This window comes from Carettochelys insculpta, chromosome 7 (genome assembly GCF_033958435.1).
Source record: "Carettochelys insculpta isolate YL-2023 chromosome 7, ASM3395843v1, whole genome shotgun sequence".
Lineage (NCBI taxonomy): Eukaryota > Metazoa > Chordata > Testudines > Carettochelyidae > Carettochelys > Carettochelys insculpta.
In genome coordinates, this window is record NC_134143.1 from 28,170,257 (window position 1) to 28,178,154 (window position 7,898).

Genomic DNA, 7,898 nt, shown 5'->3' on the forward strand with positions numbered 1-7,898 from the left:
AATGTGCATAAGTAACCTGCTGAATCAGGACCAAACTTCCATGGCTGTACATGTGGCAGAATTGTATATTTTTAAGAATATTAAAGATGCTTTTTCTTTCCATAAACATTCTTGTGAATAGAAAATTTGCTAGCACAAAACATTAGGATATTAGGAAATAAACAGGGTTATGGAAGATAGCAAAGATGGGCAACCAAGAATAGTGAGTGGGCTGTATGAGCCACCCTCTTTCATCCCAGCCTGTGGCCCACTGAGGTTCCATCTGTGGCATTGTGCCCCCCCGCAACTTGTTGTCCTTCCCCCCATCTGTTGTCCTCCCCCCCTGCACCTCTCGCACACTGGGACGTTGGAGACAACACTTCCCACTTCTTCCCCTCTTTCTCAATGTGTTCAGAGTGCCACAAATCATCTGATTCATTGTCCATCCTCAAGTTTGAGCCATTGTGAACAAAAAGTCTGAAATGGCTTCCTTTAAATTAAAAAGTGTGGTATTTTCAATATATTAGATGGTGAACAGCACACTTAGCCTCATAGCCCTCATGCTTCATACAAAGTTCAGTTTATTTAAGTTTTGGTGCTACAGTTTCAGTTTTTGATGTGTCACAGGTTTGTTTATTGATGATGCATAGCAATTGCTAGCACCACAGTTTTTGGTAGCTGCTTAGGGAGTGAATAAGTTGTGGATAGATATTGACTATATATCTGTGTTTTGCGTCAGCACCGTCCATTCATACTCTGGCTACCAGCAGTCTTTTTTTCTTAGTTGCAGGGTGACCGCCGCACACTCCCAATCCTGTATTTCCCCAAAAATATGTTTAGCAGTGTTCTTTCCTCTTCTTGACTGTCGAGATATTTTGGCCCTTCCAAGGGAATCAACGTACAAGAGTTGGCCACATTAAATAGAGTTGTGCACACAGTTCACAAACTGGATGAATTCTGATTAAAGAAGAAACAAGTTTATTTAATTACAAAGATATACTTTGAGGGATTACAAAAATTAAGGCCTTGAAATCAGAAGGGGTTACAACAAAATAAAGGTAAAATGCTTCCTAGTACTAAACAAATTAGACTTGGCTGACCAAACTCTCAGGCCAGCATCCACTCCAAAGATCCAACAGCTATTTCTTCCGTCATCTTGGGTGAAAAAAGAAATGGACAGGGAAAGATAACTTGATCTGGCTTTGCCTATCATTTTCAAAACTCAGTCACCCCTTTGAAATGACTTTTTTCTGAAAGTGACCCCTATAAAAAGTTTTTTCCAGCTGAAAGCTAGGAGCTATGGATCCTGAATAATTATTATGCTGTTGCTTTTCACCTCTGTTTGCTAAAATGCAGATCTGTTTGTCTCTGCCTCCTTCCTACTTCCATGCCAGCAATAGGTAATGGACCATTAGTTTTGATCACTCCTGGCTACAGGCATCAACTTGTCCTTTGTCTTTGAGAAACAGGTTTACTCATTTTCCAATTTGTCTGCTAAACACATTTCAGTCATGATTTATGTTCTTTACACATAATGCTGGTCAAAGTATTTCACCATAATTTTACTGACTAGCCAGTTATTAGTTTAGAAATGGTACCTTACAAGGCGTATTTTATACAATGATTATTACAGTTGCATAGTGAGTGAAATTGGGGTTGTAGATGATCACATAAGGCTATTGTTTATTGTGAAGATCTAGCAAATACAGCACAGAGCCAGTCTATTGCGTTAGCCACACCTGTAAGTCTGAATTTTTCTCTATATCTATTGCTGGCTGGCTGGAAAGCTAGGCTGAGCCATGTGTGACCAGAGAGCAATCCCCCAGATGAGTGTGATGGAGGCTTAGATAAAGTATCTGATCTCAGTTGCAGGGAAGAGGACTACTTATAAAGAGCTGTGAACTGAGTCTAGACAGCTCCTTCACTGGGAAGGCCTTGAGGAAATAAGGACATATGGGGCAGGTTCATAGAACTGTAGAATCATAGAACACTACAACAGGACGGGCCCTCGAGAAGTCATTGAGTCCCATCCCTTGCTCTCATGGCAGGACCAAGTACCACCTACACCATCTCTGATAGATGTTTATCTCACCTGCTCTTAAATATCCTCAGTAATGGAGATTCCACAACCTCCCTGAGCAATGTTTTCCCATTTTTAACCACACAGAAAGTTGGTAAGTTTTTCCTAATGTCCAATCTGAACCTCCCTTGCTGCAGTTTAAGCCCTTTGCTTCTTGTTCTATCCTCAGAGGCTGAGGAAAACAATTTTTCTCCCTCCCTCTTATAACACTCAAGCTACGTCTACACGTGAAGCCTACATTGAAGTAGCTTATTTCGATGTAGCGACATCAAAATAGGCTATTTCGATGAATAACGTCTACACGTCCTCCAGGGCTGGCAACGTCGACGTTCAACATCGACGTTGCGCAGCACCACATCGAAATAGGCGCTGCGAGGGAACGTCTACATGCCAAAGTAGCACACATCGAAATAAGGGTGCCAGGCACAGCTGCAGACAGGGTCACAGGGCGGACTCAACAGCAAGCCGCTCCCTTAAAGGGCCCCTCCCAGACACAGTTGCACTAAACAACACAAGATCCACAGAGCCGACAACTGGTTGCAGACCCTGTGCATGCAGCATGGATCTCCAGCTGCCACAGCAGCAGCCAGAAGCCCTGAGCTAAGGGCTGCTGCACACGGTGACCATAGAACCCTGCAGGGGCTGGAGAGAGCGCATCTCTCAACCCCTCAGCTGATGGCCACCATGGCGGATCCCGCTATTTCGATGTTGTGGGACACGGATCATCTACACGTGCCCTACTTCGACGTTCAACTTCGAAGTAGGGCGCTATTCCCATCCCCTCATGGGATTAGCGGCTTCGACGTCTTGCCACCTAACATCGATGTTAACATCGAAATAGCGCCCAACACGTGTAGCCGTGACGGGCGCTATTTCGAAGTTAGTGCCGCTACTTCGAAGTAGCGTGCATGTGTAGACACGGCTTCAGATAGGCACTTGAAAGTGCTATCACGTCCCTGATCAGTCTTCACGTTTCTAAACAAAACAAGCCCAAGCCTTTCAGTGTTCCTTCATAACTCATGTTCCCTAGACCTTTAATCATTCTTGTTGCTCTGGTTGGGGTCCTGAAGGAGAGGTGGCCTGTAAACAGCGGGACAGTACCTGAGGGAAGCCAACAGTCTCCAGGGAGGGGAGGCAGTACACTCAGGAGTTATTTCCAGGTTACTCTGGTGTAACTGAAATCAGCTTCTGACCCTGAAGTAGAGAGTTTTTCTGTCATCAAGGGTTAAAGTATGTTTTTCATCTCCTGTGATGTAGGAAAAAAAAAAGTATGTTTTTCATCTCCTGTGATGTAGGAAAAAATAACAAGCACTTTTAATGTTGTTGCTTTATAATAATCACTGTTTTCTGAGATGGCATTCAGCACTGGAATGCACAGTACTGTTTTTATGAAGATATATTGCTGATCGTTATTTAACAATAGGACTGACTGTTAAAGGTTTGAGGTTGAAGAAAGTTCAGAACCCAAACAAATGGCTTTAGTTAACTTTTTTCTTTTTACAATTTTCCTTTAATCATTTTATTTCTCAAAAAACAAACAAAACCAACCCCCCTTAGGTTCCGTGAAATTCAAATACGAAATATGATTCTCTTGCTGGCTTCTTATATATCATAAGACAAATCTGCAAGGAGAACAAAAATCAGTTTTCCTGCATATCTTGATCAAATGTTATGCTGACTTTCTTTCTATTATAACATCACTAAAAAGCCCTGCTGTTTTTGTAATCCCTCTTCATTGTCTTTTGCATGTGGATTTTTCCATTACATTCACAAATCCAGCCACCCTCGCATATCACCAAAAATACACATTGAGGATACTTTCAGTTATTTCATTCCAAATATGACGTGGCGATGTATTCCCCAGTATTCCCCTTCCTCTCCCCCACATTGCACACTCAAAGTGTACTACTTTCTCAGTCAGTGGGGTGGTATTTGAATGCTTTCAAAGCTTTTTCTTCATAGATGTGCGCAGACTTATGATGAAAAGTGTACATGCTGTGGCAAACAGAAGTCAGCTCAATAGCTTTGACAGTGGTGTTCACAAAATGGATAAACACTGACTACAGGTGTAGTTCTAATTACTGGATAAGTAGGCTGAACTTGAAAGCTCCCTAGAATCATAATGCAGCTGAGATTCTCCTCTAAATCCCCCACATGATGTGTACCTTTCCACGGAACTCACCACCAAGAATAAAGGTTGTTTATAAGTTTCTCCTGCTGACATCTGTTTTGCCTGCGTTTATGGGGAGGATACTGCGGTGAGAGTAATGCTGTAATGCATTTTTTATTATTTATTTTATTGAAATAAAAGTGCATATATAGCATGGGAGTTTCAGGGGGATAAGATCACTCCTTGGCAAATGTGGTGTCCAGAAATTGGTGCAGGGACTCAGAACGGGTTAAAAAAAAATGAAGCAGAGGACTCAGCTGAACAGGTAAACAATTCATCTCTTTTTCAAAAGTGTTTTGAGTACTCTTGGCTTGAGAGCCTGGAAAAGACTAAAGTAATGGAGAAAACTGTTTGAAAGTGTTGTTAGGGATTCCCATTTTCTGCTTATTTTCTCCTCCACCTACACATGCTGATCTTATTAAAAGAATGCTCTCAGTTCTAAGTGACGTATTGTTTGCTCATAACACACTCCTCCATTACCTTATTTCCACTGCCAGCACCTGTGACTTGAGGAGGAAAAAACTTTTTAAATGGTTTTATACATCTTCTCTATCTTTTGAGTCTGACAACTCAGCTGGCTTCTGGGTGATCCAACCCACTCAGAAAAAAATCTGAAGAAGACTAGGCATCTATGTAAGGACTTACTTTTACTTATGTAATGTGACGGAGACATTGTAACATATCTTGGTCTGAAATATATATATAAATAAAACCATGGCCAATGTACACTCATTCTAAGGCACCTTAAAGACTAACACATTTAGTAGGGCATAAGATTTCATGGGGTAAATCCCACTTCAATATATGCTGTGTTGTGTGGCTGTAGGTGAATATTTGCATCAGGTTGGGGAGCTGTCTGTATCCATTTACAATGGACAGTCACTTCTTTCATTTGCAGTAATTTTCTTACATATATACCTGCCTTTGTATTTCCATTCCAGTCCAGTTGATGAAGTGGGTTCTACCTATGAAAGCCTTATCCTGGAGACCAATTCCTCACCTTCACAGACCTTGGGAGACTGGAGTCCTTGCCTCCAGACCGCACCCCACCCCCCACTGAAGCAAATACCTACAGCCGCATGACACAGTACAGAAACACTAATCCAGGAGCCTATACCTGCAACAAAGGCCATTGCCAACTCTGTCCTCATATCAATACATGTAGATTGGACAAACTGGACAGTCTCTGCACCAGCGTTTAAACCAGGCACAAATTAGACATCAAGAAAGGGCACACGCATAAACCTATAGGGGAAATACTCAACATCCCCAGATGTTCAGTAAGGGATTTAAAAGTAGCCATCCTTCTAGGAAAAAACAAAGAGCAAAACAAAAATCCCCCAACCCTTCACAATTCAATTGCAAAGGGAAACAACTGAATTGGAGCTCATTTGCAAATTCAAAGCTATATAGCTAGGTCTCAGTGAGGCTATTCATTGTTTAATGCTCTACAGAGACAACTTCTCCTCCGTGGTCATTCACATCTACCCATCAGCTATAATGAATGGCCACAGTCACCATGACTCATCACCCTAATTTACAATGGATGGTAATTTCTTTCTTTTTCAGTAATTCTTACATATATATATCTTTGTAGTTCTACTCCAGTCCAGCTGATGAAGCTGGTTTTGCTCACAAAAAGCTTTTGCTCTAGTAAATCCATATTCTCTAAGGTGCTACAGGGCCCCGTGTTGTTTTACAGATACAGGCTAACATGATTGGCCCTCTGATACTCCTTTGCAAACTGTATTGAGACTGATAGTGAAAAACTCTGTAACGTAATAATAGATTCCAAGGCGAGAAAGGACAGTGTCAAATACAGAGGTAAAATAAGCTCTCTACTCTTACTCCAGACTTCCCTGTTTATGCATCCCAGGATTACATTCGTCTTTTGGCCACTGGGAGCTCATGCACCCTGACCTCCCATGGCCGACTGTTACACTGCCCCTGAATTCCCGGGGATGACTCTTAGGCCTTTTCCCTCAAAAACTTCTAGGAAGGACAATTAAGGACCTCCCTGAACCCAAGCAACTGGAAATATCTGCTGATATCCACACTCTAGCTGCAAATCTTTTAAAAAACCCCTGCTTCCAAGGATTGAGTCCACCATCCTGTAAGTATGTTCTTCATACCTAGATATAGGTATTTGTTTAGTTGCATTAAAATCCATGGGGTCTGCTTATCACCCATTTTATCAAGTTATTAAGATTGCTCTGAAATAGTAACCTGACCCCTTCATTATTTATCCCTCCTAAGATTTTTTGAATCATCAGGCAACTTTATCAGTGATGATATTTTCTCCTAGGTCACTGATGATAAAATATTGGAAGTGTATTTGAAAGTGATCTTTATGGCACCTCCCAGGGAGAATACCCATTTAATGATTATTCCTGGTTTACATTTTGTAATCTATCAGAGCTGTGTGTTAATATTTCCATCTTTAAGCCTGAGTATGTTGATTACATAGAAAACATACCTGTCAAGAAAATGCATGATACAACTGAAGATTGTCAAAATTATAAGATTGATTATATTAACTTCCTCTTTAGTAAGTTAATAGAATTTATATTATTGCACCTTTGAAAGTTCTATGTTTAGTGATGCATTGAAATTGGAGGTACACACTCTGACTGGGTCTACCCTTGCTCCCAACTTCGAAGGGGGCATGGTAATCAGGGCAACAGTAGATTACTAATGAAGTGCTGCGGTGAATGCACAGCACTTCATTAGGCTAATTCTCCCCTGTGGCAACTTCCAAGCATCAAAGGGACTTTGAGGTAGCACAAGCATTTTGAAGTGCCCATGGCTACATGCATGCCGGCACTTCTAAGTTTGACCTTTTGAAGTTGCCATGGGGGTAGAATTAGCTTAATGAAGTGCTGTGTATTCACCACAGCACTTCATTAGTAATCCCCTGTTGCCCTGATTAGCAAGCCTTCTTCAAAGTTGGGGGCAAATGTAGACTCAGCTTCTATTTCCTAATTTTCATCATGACTCCCTGTAAAGCATAGGGTGAAAAATATTTTAGGCCTTGAGTTGAACTTTTTCCATAAACCAAGGCATGCTAGAATGAAGGTCATATAAGCCTTCATCCAACATTGATTTATGGAGTCAGTTGATTAATTACAAAATGAAAAAGAAGGTGGCATGATTCCAAGGTGATAAAAACAGAACACTTAGAAAGGTAATAGTTATTTAATGATGATCTGACATGCCTAGGGAGTCTTTGTATGGAGTTGTGATTTTATCTTATTTATTTATTTTTTAAAGGAACTCTAATGGATGTCCTTCGAGGAGGAGTTGTACAGACATGGATTTTGAACTGTTCGTGGTCCCTTCAGATAGGGACCAAGTATAACCCAAGCTATCTCAAACACCACTGTGGGATATAAAGAGGGATTATATGATATAGGTACCTTTGGTATTGAGAGCTCTCTTTTAACTCGGTCCTGTGGCTGACTGACAATCCATCCATGTATAATGAACTGGTAGTAGTAGTATCAATATGCAAAGGGACAAATAAGTAGCTGCAGTCTAAAATTATTATGGTTTTCAAAGCTGTTTCTTAGAGAAACACAGGAAGGAACAAACTAGAATAAACTAGTCCAATGGTGGAGATGTGAATTTAGTGAAGTTTCAGGACATATGAGCTGTCTAACAATGATAAGG

General features: G+C 41.0%; 1 long non-coding RNA gene across 1 annotated transcript in view; it reads left to right on the forward strand.

The window, feature by feature from the left end:
- The window catches only part of LOC142015588 (uncharacterized), a 206,728-nt gene extending 199,140 nt beyond the window's left edge, over positions 1 to 7,588 (forward strand). Inside the window, exons 2-3 of the long non-coding RNA XR_012646196.1 lie at positions 6,226 to 6,342; positions 7,500 to 7,588. This is a non-coding gene — a long non-coding RNA (uncharacterized LOC142015588). The remainder of the gene's footprint in view (positions 1 to 6,225; positions 6,343 to 7,499) is intronic.
- The last annotated feature ends 310 nt before the right edge of the window (positions 7,589 to 7,898 follow it).